Genomic DNA, 16287 nt, shown 5'->3' with positions numbered 1-16287 from the left:
CTCAATCAACTGACTGTGAATCTGGAAGGACTCCCCAAAATAAGGGAGAGGATGCATTTTGGATGAGGGAAGATCTAAAGTCTTATTATTTTTCTCATGAAGTAATATTGAGCTAGTAGATAAGGGAGCTATACCTAAACCAAATAAACTATAAACATTTTGCAGCATTTGTCTGCTAATTTCTATTGCTCATCACTACACAATTAAAGAAACCTCTTCCTGGCAGAGGTTGTCAGTAACTTTTCTCACTTGGTCTTGCCTGAGCCTGTTGTTCTGTACTCCAAGCTCTTCCACAACCACATGTGTAGGCTGCTTACTGGTTTCAGAGCCTTTCTCTCAGTTTCTCTGTCTTCCATTGTTCAGTGTTTACATTTTAAGTACATCAGCTGAAATCCTCCAACTCTAGACACACTCATTCCCTGATTTGCTTCTGCAGATGTTCTTGCAATAGACTTCGTCCTTCTGTATATTCTCTGCACAGGGCAACAGATCTGTTAGCTTTTCTCTTTTTGCGTGATGCCTCTTTCTGTCTCTTGCTTAGTCTGTCTCACTCTGTTCTGCATAACTTTGATGTCCCATGCCCTAAAATCAAATATGGATTTCCAGTGGAAAGAAAAAAGTTCCAGGCTGCCTATTATCTGGAAAAATATTACCCATATAGAAAAGTCAGTGACACCTGGAGTCACATTGTCAAATGTCCCATAGCACAAAGCAGCCTGGGATTTAATGATGGGCCAGCTCTTGCCCAATATTTATATCTGACACACATACACTAAATGGTCAAGCTTTTCACAATACAAAATTTTGAAATGCTGTGTTTGAAACTGTAGGAAATAATCTAAAGCAATATAATAGCTGCATTTATTAAGCAGATACATTTTCTAGAAGCATTTTTAATTTCATTGCATCTTAACAATAACTCTTCAAAGTGGGCATTACCCTCATTTTATAAAAGAAAAACCAGAAGTGCAGAAAGCTTAAGAAACTAGCAGCCTCTTCAAGGTCATACTGAAGGTAGGAGTGCTAGAAATCTCACCTGGGTGCCTGCATTCAAAGTCTGGTCTCCTTCCCCATTGCTTCATTGTCCAGCAAGAGAATGATAACATATTACATTTATCCACATTCTAAAATGTATACTGTCCGAGGAAATTTTTCATGTTTTATTATCTCAGGGCCATCCTGAAAGTACAAGGGCAGTCATTTGTATTAAATAAATAATTGAGTATTAAATATCATAATTTTAATCTTTGTCAATTTGATAAAGATGAATAGTGTTTGATTTAAGCATGTATATCTTCAGTTACTAATGAAATTTGACTTTTTTTAGTATTGGCCATTAATTTTATTCTTTAATAAATTGCCTATTTATGTGCTTTGTTTTTTTTCTATTGTGATTTGAGTTTTCCTTACAGATTTTGAAGATCTCTTTATACAGTGAAACCATTAATCATTTAGCCATCATATTCTTTGTAAGTACTTTATCCCAATTTATCATTTGCCTTTTAGTTTTGATTAAGGTGATCATTTATATGCAAGTACACAGAATACTTGCACATTTGAATAAGTCTTTAGATTTGCCTTTGCATGCAATGTTCCTTTAGCTTTGCACCCAATTTTCTCAAGAGTGGTAAGGTCCAAGTGGAATTGTGTTGCATTAACTAAACTTCCATAGATGGCTTTATAAACTAAAAATGAATTTACTAATTTACAATTAGGACTACACCTTAGCAGTAACACAAATACCACATGGGCAATTTGGGATGTAAAAATCACTTTGCCCCATTGTGTTATATCTTAGAGTCCATATGTATTAGTTCTCATGCTGCTAATAAAGATATACCTGAGACTGAGTAATTTATAAAGAAAAAGAGGTTTCATGGACTCTCAGTTTCACATGGCTGGGGAGGCCTCACAATCATGGTGGAAGGCAAAAGTCACATCTTACATGGTGGCAGGCAAGAGAAAACGAGGGCAAAGCAACAGGGGAAACCCCTTACAAAACCGTCAGCTCTCATAAGACTTATTTACTACCATGAGAACAGTATGAGAGAAACTGCCCTCATGATTCAATTATATCCCTCCCACAATACATGGGGATTATGTAAGCTACAATTCAAGATGAGATTTGGGTGGGGACACAGCCAAAGCATATGACTATATTATATCTGGACCTGTTTCTTTCCCTTTCTAGCAGGGAAATAATCTCAGAAATGACTCAGAGTGACAGAGGTCATTCATAGCATAACCAGAAATGAGCATTCAAGTCTGTTCGTCACTGTCTTCGGTTAATATATCTAGATAGATAGATACATAGATAGATACATAGATGATTGATAGATAGATAGATAGATAGGTAGATAGATAGATAGATAATGTGTGTGTGTTTTGATCAGAACACAGCTCTTTAATTGTACCAAGCATGAAAAAACAACACAAACATTTTACTTTGCAAAATATATATATCATTTAAAACTTTAAAAACTGAGGAAAACAAATGTAAAGTTGTCTAGGAAAACAGACAACTTTATGATTTGTTTGTCATCTTCTCCCTCTTCGTCTTAACATAATATGTAGTATATCCCATGACAGCTCATAAAGTGTACCACTGCCACCAAATCACTGGCTTTTATGGAGACAGTAATGAACATAAGACACTTAGTAGGAGTTATAAAAATGTAGACGCTTCTAACATTAAAAAAACAAGCGGAAGTATTTTGTAAACCAAAAATATTCAAATGCCTTGAGAAATAGGGATGTTTCAAACCAAAACTACTGCAACTACTACATAAATATCTGCAGTTTTACCCATATGCTATTTCTCCAGGATTTACAGCTATTCGCCATTTTTAATACTCTGGGCCCGACTTGTTCAAAAATAGTTTGCAAGTGTTTTGAGGAAGTCCCAATTGATTTTAAAGGAGATAGGGGTGGGGGCCATGAGGAAATTTGTACAAGCAAACAGACAAGATTGCCCCCAAATGACAACCGTCTGCCAGCTCCTTTTGCTTTGTGTTTTTCTAAGACTCTGCATGCCCTTGGTCAGACAAGTTTTGCTCACATAAAAGTGAAAACGTTCTCTCCTTTTTCCTCTTCCATATTTTAAGGATTAAGACCTTTCAGCCTCCTCTGAGTTCCAGGGCTGTGAAAGCCCCTTGGCATCTCAAATATTAATATGGCTCACAGTGATGTGACTTAAATAGCCTTTTTAAAATCTAATCTATAATACTATGCTTATTTACTGTTCCTTGACAGGTACCAGACCTAACTGAAAAAGAGTTTCCCCAAATATTAAGTATTCTGAACAGTCAAGTAAAGATAAGAAGGAAAGTATTAAAGGATTAAGGGCAAACAGAAAATGAAGATGATGGCAGGAAAAAGAAAATTAAAATAGCAAGGAAGTGAGATTCTGAAAAATGGCATTTGTGAGGGACAAATGAAATTATCCTTAAGTCTATCTATCATAGAGTACAATTTCTGCAGTGTTTAAGACAAGCCCTTCTCCTGCTCTGTGGTGACAGGTTTTACCCAAGTGTTTCTCATTCTGAAAGGTGCTAGTTAGCTCTTACATTTCTACGCTATTCACCAGTGTTATTAGCAGCTGTCCAAGACAGCCATGTAAAATGTGAGTGCATCATTTTCCTATGGAAAGAACAATGTAGGTGGCTTTGAACCATGCTCTACAGCAAAAATATTTAAAAAAAAAATAAAAGACAGAATTCAGACTACTGCAAATGGTACTTACATTTCCATTTCTTACTCCCTTTTCACCATTGATGTAAACATCTTTAAAACGTACTTATTTCCAAAAGCCTCTTCCCTTCATTTTCAAAAGAAAGCATGTTTTCAAATTCTTGGAGCGGCTTTATAGCAAACCCTGGACTTCCTCAATTAAACCATCCATTCAGCCCAAATGGCAGCCGTTGCCAGTTGCTGGGCTCTAGACAGCAAAGCATTGCCACTCTTTGAGATTAGCCAGGAAATAGCAGGCATATTGTCAGATGGAATATTACACCATTTTGGCCCCCAAAAGGGATGTTAAGAGCATGCTGTTCAAGAAAGAAGACAATCCGCTTTAGTAAGGAGCTCACAAACACTGCCCGTTTGGGACTGAAATGTGCTCCCCCAAAATTTGCATGTTGAAGCCCTGTTATGGTTTGACTGTATCCCCCAAAATTCATGTGTTGGAAACCTAAATACCCAATGCAACAGTGTTGACAGGTAGAACCTTCAAGAAGTGATCAAGTCATGAGGGCTCTACCCTCATGAATAAATTGATGTCATTATCATGGGAGTGGATTTTTTGTAAAAGTGAGTTTGGCCCCTCTTGCTCTCTTGTGTGCTCTCTTGCCATGTGATACCTTCTTTCATGTTACAGTGCAGCAAGAAGGCCCTCACCAGATGCAGGCCCCTTGACCTTGAACTTCCCAGCCTCCAGAACTATAAGAAATCAATCTTTATTCATTATAAATTACCCAGTCTATGGGAATCTGTTATAGTGGCACAAAATAGGCTAAGATAAGCCCTAACCTCCAATGTGGCTGCATTTGGAGATAGGGTCTTTAAGGAGGTAATTAAGGTTAAATTAAGTCAAAATGATGGGCCCTAATTCTGCAGGACTAGTATCCTTATAAGAAGAAGAAGAGAGCCCAGAGATCTTTCTTTCTCTCTCTCAACACATGGAGAAAAGATCATGTGAGGACACAAGAAGGCACCCATCTATAAGCCAGGAAGAAAGATCTCATCAGAAACCAAATTTCCAGCAACTTAATCTTAGATTTCTAGCCTCCAGAACCATGAGAAAACAAATTTATCCTGTGTAAGCCACCAAGTCTGTTGTATTTTGTTATGACAGCCCCAGAAGATTACCCAAAATGCAAAGAAACTTATCTTTCTTTTCAATAGAGAGGTCCAAAGTAGATACCATTACCATTGTATATTTGAGAATATTGCCCATTTCCTGAAAATCAAAGCCTCTCCAGTAGCCTACCTACTAAATACTTATAGGGCATATGTAGCAACTGTGAGTATGCCAGTGACTGCCAAAGTGTGGACCCTAGACCAACAATATCAGCATCACCTGAGAATCTGTTAGAAATACAGATTCACAGTCCCCACCCAAGAACTAACTACTGAATCAGAAATCCTGGGGTTGTGGCCCAGCAATCTGTATCTTGCCCTGTCCTCCAGGTGATTCTGATGCTCACTAAAGTTGAAGAACCACTGCTGCATGCAATGTTGCTTTTAAATCCCATTTAAGCACAGAAAACATTATCGTGATTTAGGTATAACCCACTTGGCCAGAGCAAATAATTTCAACTCTACTGTCTTCAATATTACTGCTTTACAGCAATGTTGTCACAAAACCTTTTGAGTATCTGATGACAAACCTTGGAGGATCTAGGAAGAAAATGCAAAAATGCATACACGCAGAATTTTCCATTCAGTTTCAGGGGGATCCTAAACACACCTGAAGCCTGTCCATCTACCCCAGGATAGGAGCATCTGCTTTATCTTTTTCCAGGCATTTTGATCTGATTTTCGTAGTAATCTGCAAAGTCAACAGGATGGGTATTATTATTTATAAAAGAAGACTTTGAAGTTCAGAAATCTAAGGGTCTTGCCCTAAATCTCCCATCTAGTCATAAGCAGAGAGAGCTCCTATCTAGGGCTCTGCTCCTTCTTCGAACTCTTTGCTTTATATTTCTCTCCTCCTCCTGACCCCTCCCTGATTTAGGATGCTATTGGTAGAAACTATAGCAACTGGCCTGATTTGGAAAACAAAACAGAAATGTTTTGCCAGCTCAGTCACGGAGACCCTAACCCAGTGTGTGAGAAATTAAAGACACACACACAGAAATATGGTGTGTGGAGTGGGAAATCAGGGGTCTCACAGACTTCAGAGCTGAGAGCACCAAATGGAGATTTACCCACATGTTTATTGACAGCAAGCCAGTGATAAGCATTGTTTCTGTTGATTATAGATTTACTAAAAGTTTTCCTTACAGGAAATAAAGGGATGGGCTGAAATAAAGGGATGGGTTTGGCTAGTTATCTGCAGTAGGGAGCATGTCCTTAAGGCACAGATCGCTCACGCTACTGTTTGTGGTTTAAGAACGCCTTAAGCGGTTTTCCACCCTGCGTGGGCCAGGTGTTCCTTGCCCTAATTCTGATAAACCGACAACCTTCCAGCATGGGCGTCACGGCCATCAGGAGCACGTCACAGTGCTGCAAAGATTTTGTTTATGGCCAGTTTATGGCCAGATTTGGGGACTGTTCCCAACAATGTTTTGTTACTTGGGAGTAAAAGCACATTGTTTCCCCTGAAATATAAAGAAAGTGGAAAGCAAACTTTCAAATACCCCTTGGTAAATGGTTGGGGGATGCAGAATAGGTCATTCAATGCAGTTTTTCCTGAAGCCTCATTTCCTGAAGCCTCATGTCTGTAGATAACTAAACCAGTCAATGAGTCAAATTCAGCTAATTACAAAGAAATCAATCGTATGGGCTGTCGAAGACTGAAAGTTTCAGTTTTCTACTTTCTACTTATCAATTTGTTACGTTGGCCTAATATAAATCCTTAGTACTGAGGAGTATCTTCAATTTTATAAACATTTATCTGTCAGCCACTGTGTACAAAGCACTGTAAGCACTAGAGGAGGATATTAAGAGGTATAAGGTATTATCTCTGCTCTCAGGAAACGTAGAAATAGTTAGTGAACTTAGGAGTGAATAAAGATGCCATCTGACTAGGTAGGTCTTGATGCATTATCAGCATGACAGCAAGGATCCAGAAAGAACTTAACTTCTTGCCCATGTATTCCTGACTATAATCAAATACTCCATGTTGCCTTGACCCCTGGACCTCTCAGCTTGCTGCATCCTAGGATTAGACTTCTGGTCTCCACAAGGAGGATACAGAAGCCTCTGCATCAAAGACAGAAAGCTGCCCCAGCTATTGGAGTCTCTTCACTCAGTCACTATAGGCATCTCTGTGTTCACATGACTTTTTGATAGCCCCCAATTTCTGCAATCTGAGTAGCCCCTAAACTGTCTGTTTGCCTGTCTCAGACCATCCTCTCTAACCTGCTCAGCAACATTCTGTAGCTGTGTTTCTCACTCTGTCTTTCTCTCTTCCCTCCTTCCCAACTTCCCTCCCTCCCTTTCTCTCTTTCTCCTGTACCATCAATTTTTCACTCTCAGTCATATGATTCTCATCACCACATGACATACTGTACCATCTCCCATCTTTAAAAATTCTCTCTTGACCTCATATGTTCCCTAGAACTACCACCCCATTCTCTACTTCTCTTAACAGCAAAATTCAGAAAGTTCTAACCATTCTGTCTCCTCTCATTCTCTTTTGAATCTGCCTCCTCAGTCAGGATTTAAACCCTAATGCTCCACAGAAGCCATCTTGTCAAAGCTATCAACTGTTTCCATAATGCAGAATCCCATGGTCACTTCCCAGTCCTCACCTTATTCCACACATCTCCTCCTCTCTGAAACACTTTCTTCACTTAGCACCAAGTCACCCTCTTTAGTTTCCTTTTACTTCACTGGTTGCTCCTCATCAGTCTCCTTTGCTTGTTCCTTCTTGCATTTCAAACACTCAGACATTGGCATGTTGCAGCATTCAGTCTTTGAACTTCTCGTCTATCAACATTCACGTTCTGGGTGATCTCATCCAGGTCTATGTCTCTAAATAGCATACATATGCTGTTTTCTCCTAAATGTTTATCTCTACACCTTCCCTTCTCCCTTGACTCCCAGCTACTTATTCAACTTCTTACTTGGCATCTCCATTGGGCTATCTCATAACTTTCTCAAGCTTAACATACTCAAAATGAAATTATTGATTTCTAACCCACTGCCACCTTACTTACTCCTTACATACCCTTACTTACTCCTCCCATTGTCTTCGCCTTCTCAGCAAATATCAACTCCATTCTTCCAGTTGCTCAGGCCAAAAGCTTTGCTGTCACCTTCAACCCCTCCCCCTTTTTTATGTACTACTCTTACTAATTTATCAGCAAATTATCTCAGCTTGGCTTTCGAGATTTATCCAAGATCCAGCAACTTCTTATCATTTCCACTGTCACCACCTAGTTAAAACTATCTGGATTATTGTAAAATTGTCACATTTATTCCAGTAGCCTCCTAATGTATCTCCTAGCTTTCACTCTTGCTGTGTATTCCTAACACTGTTATCAAAGTGAAACAGAAGGCTTATTATGTCACTACTCTGCTTAGATTTCTCTAATGATTTTCTATCTTGTTCAAAGGAAAAGCCAAAAACTTTACTGATAAAATCATAAGAAAGAGAAAATATATTTGCTATTCATTAAGTTGAAGTGGATCATCATAAAGGTCTTCATCCTCATTGTCATCACATTGAGTTTGCTGAGGAGGAAGAGGAAGAGAAAAGGTCAGTCTTGCTGCCTCAGGGGTGGCAGAGGCGGAAAAAAATCCATGTGGAAGTGGACCTGCACGGTTCCAACTCATGTTGTTTAAGGGTCAACTGTACAGCTATTATTATATAGTAAAGGCATTATAACATTTCAAGAAATCAAGTCCTCTAGCACTCAGTCCAATTCTTTTCCTCAAACAGAACAAAATATTAATCTCCACTATTATGGAGTCAGCGATCAATCCTGAAATCCAATTTTTCAATCTTCTTCAAGACTATGGCTTAAAACAGTGTGACTCCAAATTATAATACTGAGGATATCCAAGTTGCTTTCTAAGTTTGGTACAGGACTGAGAACTTAATTGCTGCTTTCTGAGAAGGAAATGGGAAAACTAGAGAGGGAAAAATGGACCCTTCGAAGATGATGGAATGAACACTCTCAAACACACTAATGTGGATGCACTAAACTCCTAGATATTTGAAAACTACTTTTGAAAACGTGAATATATATTTTTAAGGCCTGTCACACTCCTCAGAACAATAGAAACTATGCTCAGAAGGAAATTAGGAAACTACTTCAGTTGTGTCTATTAATAAACTTCAGGACTGAGCACAAAACGCCCTCCCACATAGTAAACACAGCCAATTTCTCATGAAATTTAGAGGACAAGAAGTTAAAAAGACAATGGCACCTGCAAACTAACATAAGGAAGTTAGTAAATGTGTCCACATCCTACTTAAAGCCTCTCCATGGTTCTCCATCACTCCAAAGACAAAACTTACACTCCCTGTGGCATTTATACCCTTCCAGGTGAGGCCTCCCTACCTGCGGCTCCATCATCATCTTTGTCACTGTACTCCTCACACCCTAAGTGCCAGCCTCCAGGCCTTCACATATGCTGTTTCCTCTGCCTGGGACATCCTTGGAGAAAACAAAAATGAATATACATCTTCTGTGAGCTCTGGCAGAAGCAAGATGAGCTTTTTAAGGTGAGGAGATTATTTGAAGAAGGGGAAACTGTGCTTATAGCTTGGAGTAAAAGAACTCCACATTTGACAATCAAACCATTTAGCAAATTATGGCACTTAAGGCTTATTTAAAATACACAAAAGTAGAAATTGATTGCCATGACACAAAATATAGGGTAATTCAAAAAGAATTGAACGCTTTTAAAATTATATTGTTCAACCAGCCAGATTATAGAAACATGTAGTTTGCAAGTAAATTGTGTCAAGAGCCTGGTTTCGCCGTCCTCTTCCTTACAGCCATGAGGACATAAAGGACTGCAATAAGGTTGCCATTTTACCCTCTAGCTAAAAAGGTGATGTGCTAAAATGTGCTTGGAATGAACTGGACTGCAGGATTAATGTATGCCTTGTGACATGAAGGGTATACCTTCTTGAAAATTTGTAAATTATAGAAATGACTGTCATGGTTCCTTTATAAATTGGTTCTGACCAAATTTTATTGCACAACCTTGTTACTGAGTAACACATTTTTGAAAGAGTGTCATTCTTTTTGAATGACTACACATACGCTCATGCATATATATGGACTGAAAGAAGCTATGAAAAAAATAATAGTTTTGTAGTTAGCAGGGTTTTAAATTTATTTAAATCCTTGGTTTTTCATTGTCATAGTAAAATCCTCTTTCTAATATAAGCCATGGACCTAAGTCCTGCCATAAACTAGCTATATAATTTGGGGCAAGTCACTTAAGCTTTCTTAGCTTCATTTAGAAAATTGAGATCATAATTATGATCTCACAAGACCGATATGAGGATTAAATGATATATTTTGTTTTAAAGTACCCTATAAACTATAAGGCATGATGCCAAAATAAATTATTACTATCATAGTATTAATATGCAACTGTTCTCTAATGTCATCTCCTTAGAAAGAGGCCCTTCCTGATATCCCTATCTAAAATAACACAACCCCCCATCGAAAAAAATTCACCTCCATACCCTTATCAGCTTTGCTTTTCTCATAGCACTTCTCACTCCCAGAAATTATTATTTTTAATTAGTTTAGATGTTTATTGTTGTTTACCACTAGAATATAAACTCCTTGAGGGCAGGAGCTTTGCCAATTGCTGGGTCCCTAGCTCCTAAGAAAGCTTCCAGCACAAAATGGGCACTCAGTATGTTTCTGTGGGAGGAAGGAAAGGAGGGAGCAAGATGGAGCAGTTATACTTCCAAAGACACTTCTAAAGCAAGTATCTTCAACACTTATGTATATGCAGGTGTAATTTTCTAATCTCATCAAGAAGAGATTAATGAGAATGGCAAAGAAGAGTAAGAGCATAGTAGATAAACTAGAAGGAATTAACTGGGCAGCTCTGATTTAATTTACCCCCAATAATCAGAATTCGGTACTGAATTCAAAAGAAAAGTATATAGTTTATTTAAGTGAAATAATTTTAGTGTTATCTCCTGTAGCACAAATTTATCCCCTTATCAGAAAAGGGAGAACTGTGAACTCTACTCTTAAGTTGTTGCTTTGTACAACCATCTGATCCTGATACCCTTTTCTACTAGTCTAAGTGTTTGTGTTTGCTCATTCCTCTCTAGCGGATTTTAAAATCCAAATCACTGCAATAACTCACTTTTTATTGTTCTCTTGCTCAGCTTCAACACATGTACAGTAGTAGTGTTCACTCTTCGGGGGATAATGGCATTTTTGGAGATTTTACTGTAGTCATTACTCTTGCTTCTTTATTAAGAGACTTGACTTTAATCTTCTGCTTTAGCTATGTGGTTTATCTTATGAATATTAATATACAACCCAAAGGGATCTATCCAGTGAATATGAATTAGAGCGAGCTTGTTTTAATACTGAAGAAAGAGAAAGCCATTTGCTGGTATGCACATCTTTCTGGGGTGTACGAGCTCTAATTTAATCAGCATGTAGTCATCATGTACGCCAACAGCACTCCAGGCCACGAAGTAATTGAAATGATTCAAGCTTGTTTAATAAAGTAATTTCAATTATAGCAGGAGTTGAGTCAGAAAATGTCAGCTGTACAAAGTTTATGCTGCCTGGAATCAGCAATAGGGCACCAAATGCTCATATAGAAAATATCACTGTGGGAATGAGTTGTACTTTTTAGGCTTTGAAATATCTTTGTTCATGTGAGATAAACTTATCTAGAGTGATCTATTAGTCAAGAAGGCCAAATTTAATTTTGTCCTGAAAAACAGTGTAAAGAAATGTACTTATATCCAAGAACTTTGAACTGAAGGGGTCATAAAGTCCATGCTGTTTTCTCTAATATAATTAGCAACTGACACTTCATCACAGTCTCCACCACTCCCTAATGCCTAAAGCCAAGTCATCATTTATGTTTGGAGCCTCTGATGACAGAATACATCTCTACATCCTTTCCTTTAAAATGCTGGAAAGGAAATTCCAGAGGTTTTTAGTAGAAAATATGAATGCATAATAGGCATATTCAAAATCATTTTTCCATCACCAGTTAATGCAAATCATTCCAACAATCCTCAACATGGTCCTGTCAGTCTTCCATAAACAATGAATTTTAACTCTTTTTCTGTTCACTTTCATTCCTTTCCTCTCATGTATAATTTGCTTTATCCTTCTAGCCAGTACCTCTCTGCACATACTTTACCCATTCAAAGGCCTGAGTCATCCCACTACCCCAAAATACTTAATCCCCAAATTAGTATTTTATTATTGTTCTTCTTTTATTTACCTTTTTCTTTGACTCAGAGAATTCTTTGTACATACAGAAGGCTTGCTTAGTTACTACCATGCCAGCATCTAGTGCTATTCCTTGCCCGTAACTATTGAGTAGAGAGCAAGTTGGAGCATCTGTTTGCAATTCACAATCATATAACCCAGAAGGTCTTCTTAAATCTTTTTTATTTCAGTTCATCTGTTCTCCTCCAAGCAACACCTTGATCACACTTAGTTTAGGTCAATTTTATTAATGTAAACAGTAATCTATTTTAGATATGAAGCAATAGTTGCCTCAAAAGATTATAGGACTCTTGCTGGTTTCATCAACATTAGCACTGTTGGAAACATCCTTTGGTCTAGTTCTGTAACTCAACATCCATGGACATCAGAGAGGGCTGTTATTATGCCAAATAAAGGTAATTAATATCTGTTCTAAAAATACACCATTTTATGCTTCCTTGGGGACTTCTACTAATCAGACATGCAGTGAGATAATTCATGTCTAATGAATGTTTCATATATATGTGGGATCATACAGCATGGCCATCTAACATCTAACTAGAGCATGTAGGGGAAGTAAATATAATTTGGCTATATTTTTGACAAATGCAAAATTCCCTCTGAAGCTGAGTGTCAGGATTCTCAAGTGAAATTTCTTCATACGAGTTTGAGCCATTTGGTCTTTCCTATAAAAACATTTCCAAACACATATTAGAAGCTCATGGGATTAAGTGAGTTAATATAAAAACATTTGCTTTCTGCACAACTTTTAGTTTAACCTTTCTTTAAAAATCCTGCTTCCTATCCCTCATTGATCTGCTCTGAACCCAGTTAATAATATTCTCAGTTAAAAACTATAAAGAATAAAACCTTCATGGTTTATATAGTACCTTCCCTTTATCATCCTCAAAGGAGTGTGTAAATGCAAGATCATTATGACATTATGAGTCCAACTTTATAGATGGGGAACTTGAGGCTCAGGGTGAGGGTAAACAGCATAGCCAAGGTCAGGTCGAGTTTGAAAGAACCCAGTCCTCCTAAATTTTAATTTGCCTTATTACCCAGAAGGCTATGCTGCTGCTTTAGTAAGGAAAATGTGCTTTTATAAGTATTGACACTAAACTTTCTCTGATTAGCACTTTAGAAAAAAAAGAAGTGAGCCTCTCTCGGGTCCTCACTTCCAAGACGACAAAGAAGAGAAGGAACAATGATGGAGCCAAAAACAGCTGCGGCCACGTGCAGCCTTTTGACTGCACAAACTGCGTTCAATGTGTGCCCAAAGACAAGGTCATTAAGTTCTCTATTCAAGGCATAGTAGAGGCCACCACTGTCAGGGACATTTCCAAAGCAAGGATCTTCGCTGCCCATGTGCTCCTCAAACTGTCAGGAGCTCCATTACTGTGTGGCTACAGCAAGGTATTCAGGAATGAATCTCCTGAAGCCAGCAGGACTGAACACCGTCTCATCCAGATTTAGAGCTGCTACTGCTACCTCACAATGTCCACCAAAGCCCATGTAAGGAGCTGAGTGAGTCCTTAAAGACTGAAGAAAACTATCCTCTGAAAAAAAAAATCAAATGGAAATTATGCTTAAAAAAAAGACAAAAAGAAGTGAGAAATTAAAGGTTTGAATTCTTTTGGAGTGAAATGCTTGTGACAATGGTATTCTTTGCTTAAATACTCTAATTTTTATATCATTTCAGAAGAAATTCTTTTATATTCAGAGGATTTTTGATGTGCTGAGCTAATGATACCAACTTCTTACTGAATAACATTATCTACTTCTGCTTTTTTTATGGCTGTGGAGAGGAGAATACATTTTTTTAACATGACATGAAAAGCTTCTAAGGGGTAATAGTTGAATTCAGAATAAAAATTCAGACAAACTGCTAACATTGTGAACAGATAAGTCACGTAAAAAGAGTCTTTTCAATGTGAATCTTTCCAAAACAGAAAATCCCACAAAATTAAAAAGTAAAACAAAATTGTTTCATTTCTGATTCGATTGTCCCCAAAGTTCTATGAAGTGTGTAGAATAGGTACCCCGCCCAGTTCTTCTGGGACAACTGAGGAGACAGAGAAAGCAGCATGACGGGGGGCACTCACAGAGGTGCGGGGAGACAGTGCCAGCCTCTCCTGTCTTCCATCTGGCTTCTCAGAGTTCACGAGAATTCACTGAGGCCTGGGGAGGTCTTCATCCAGTTTCTCCAGCTGCAGGTTAATAGTAGGTCCCACGCAGTCCAACGCAACATGAAATACTGCTTTAAAAATGACATCTCAATATCAGCCAGTTCTCTGCTATTCCATAAGCATACATGCTGTCAGATGAAGTCATGGACACAGAGGCTTTATCATCTCTAATAGTGATGAAGGATTTATCATCATCATAATGATGGAGAATAAAAGTAAGTTCTGTAATTTCCTGCAATTTACGTTTGTTATGATTTGAAGACACATCATCTGATAATCTACAGACTACTCTGAGTAATAATCACATTCCTCAAGCCACCACCTTCATCCGCTCACGCAGAAAACTCCAACTTCTGCTTCGGAGAAAATAAAGTCAATGACATCCAATTAAAATTTTTTTCTACTCATCATTTCCCATACACACTCTACACACAATCATGTAAACTATATCTGCATCCACATCAGTCATACTTCTTACTCTCCCTGTGGGTGGAAACATTTTTCTTCCTTTGACCAGAGGAGCACTGAAGCCTGTCTTTCTGACTAATGTGGGCCCCAGCACAGCACAGCTGCCTCACAGAAAAGTGGCCAGTTTTCCACATGGGTCCTGGCCCCCTTACTCCTCACTGGGCAAGGCCTCTAGACCTGGCCCCCTAGCACAACCACCTTGCCCCTGCCTAAACACTTCACTTGGTGGTGGCTCTACATTTCTCTGGGGAGGAAATTCCAGAGACAACCAACAGACCCACTCCCATTGCAGCTGCAGTGGTACCAGCCTTACTGCCTTCAGGCTGGGGAAGGGACAAAAGGCCTCACAGCAGCCATAACACAGAGTGGAGCCCAGTCTGTCTTCCCTGTGAGCCCTCACCCACTACTCTTCATCAGACTGCAGACCAGCTGCCCCACCCCAGCAGCTGAGCATTCCCACTGCTAGTGGCTCTGGTTCCCTGGAATGGAGTTTCCAGAGGCAACTGACAGCCGCCTGTCACTGCCACTGCCAATGCCATTGCCTCTGCAGCAGTTCTGCCCTTGCTGCCCTTAGGGAAGGAACAAAGAGCCTGAGGGCTTTACTTGTGCCTCCAGCACTCCACAGTCACCATAAGGGAAAGAGCTCAGTCTCTCTTCCCCGTGTGAATCTGACCCCCTGCTCTTCACCAAGCAGAGCCGCCAGCTCAGGCCCACAGCGCAGCTGTCCCACTCCCTGGCTGAACGTTCCCATTGGCTGCAGATCTGCATTTCTCTGGGGAGGAGCTCCCAGAAGCAACTGACAGTCCCTCTGCCACTGCCACCGCGGTGGTACTGCCCTTGCTGCCCTCAGACTGGGAAGGAGCAAAGGCACTGAGTGCTTTACTTACACTTCCAGCATGCCACAGTCTCCCTAAGGAAAAGGGACTCGTCTAACTTCCCCTCACCCTTCTGCTCATCACCAGGCAAGGCCCCCTGACTTAGGCCCAAAGTGCAGCTGCCCAACCCTTGGCAGAATGCTCTGATTGGTAGCGGCCCTGCATTTCTCTGGGGTGGAGCCCCAAGAAAGAAGTGAAAGGCCCTCTGCCATTGCTACTGCCAAGGTCCCTGTCCTTGCTGACCCCAAGTTGAGGAGCGAACATAAAGCCTGAGCTCACCCCAGAACTGAGGGAATTTGTTACCACCAGATCTGCCTTACAAGAGGTCTTTAAGAGAGTATTAAATATGGAAGTAAAAGACCATTACAGGCCACCACAAAAACACACTTAAGTAGATAGACCACTGACACTATAAAGTCTGCATAACAACCAGCTAGCAATGTAACAGGATCAAATCCACACATAACAATATTAATCTTGAATGTAAACAGGCTAAATGCCCCAATTAAAAGGCAGAGTGGCAAGTTGGTGACCTGAACTCAATACTTGACCAAATGGATCTAATAAACATCTACAGTGCTCTACATCCAAAAACATACATTCTTCTCCTCTGCACATGGCACATACTCTAAAATTAATCTCACA

The 16287-nt window shown here is 39.4% G+C and overlaps 1 long non-coding RNA gene across 4 annotated transcripts in view; it reads right to left on the bottom strand.

Moving 5' to 3' along the window:
* The window catches only part of LOC131381617 (uncharacterized), a 175756-nt gene that overhangs the window by 6614 nt on the left and 152855 nt on the right, over nt 1–16287 (bottom strand). For 2 of the 4 annotated variants that reach the window (XR_009210483.1, XR_009210480.1), the window contains exons 9-12: nt 14216–14370; nt 5468–5548; nt 1037–1179; nt 336–473 (exon numbers count right to left, since the gene is read on the bottom strand). The exons of 1 other annotated variant lie outside the window; for it this stretch is intronic. This is a non-coding gene — a long non-coding RNA (uncharacterized LOC131381617). Of the gene's footprint in view, nt 1–335; nt 474–1036; nt 1180–5467; nt 5549–9237; nt 9330–14215; nt 14371–16287 lie in introns of those variants that run through there. One more of the 4 variants, XR_009210486.1, reaches the window with a different exon arrangement.

This window comes from Hylobates moloch, unplaced genomic scaffold (assembly GCF_009828535.3).
Source record: "Hylobates moloch isolate HMO894 unplaced genomic scaffold, HMol_V3 SCAFFOLD_2, whole genome shotgun sequence".
In the NCBI taxonomy this organism is placed as follows: domain Eukaryota; kingdom Metazoa; phylum Chordata; class Mammalia; order Primates; family Hylobatidae; genus Hylobates; species Hylobates moloch.
Note: the sequence above shows the minus strand (reverse complement) of the source record. Positions and strands in the feature narration are given on the sequence as shown.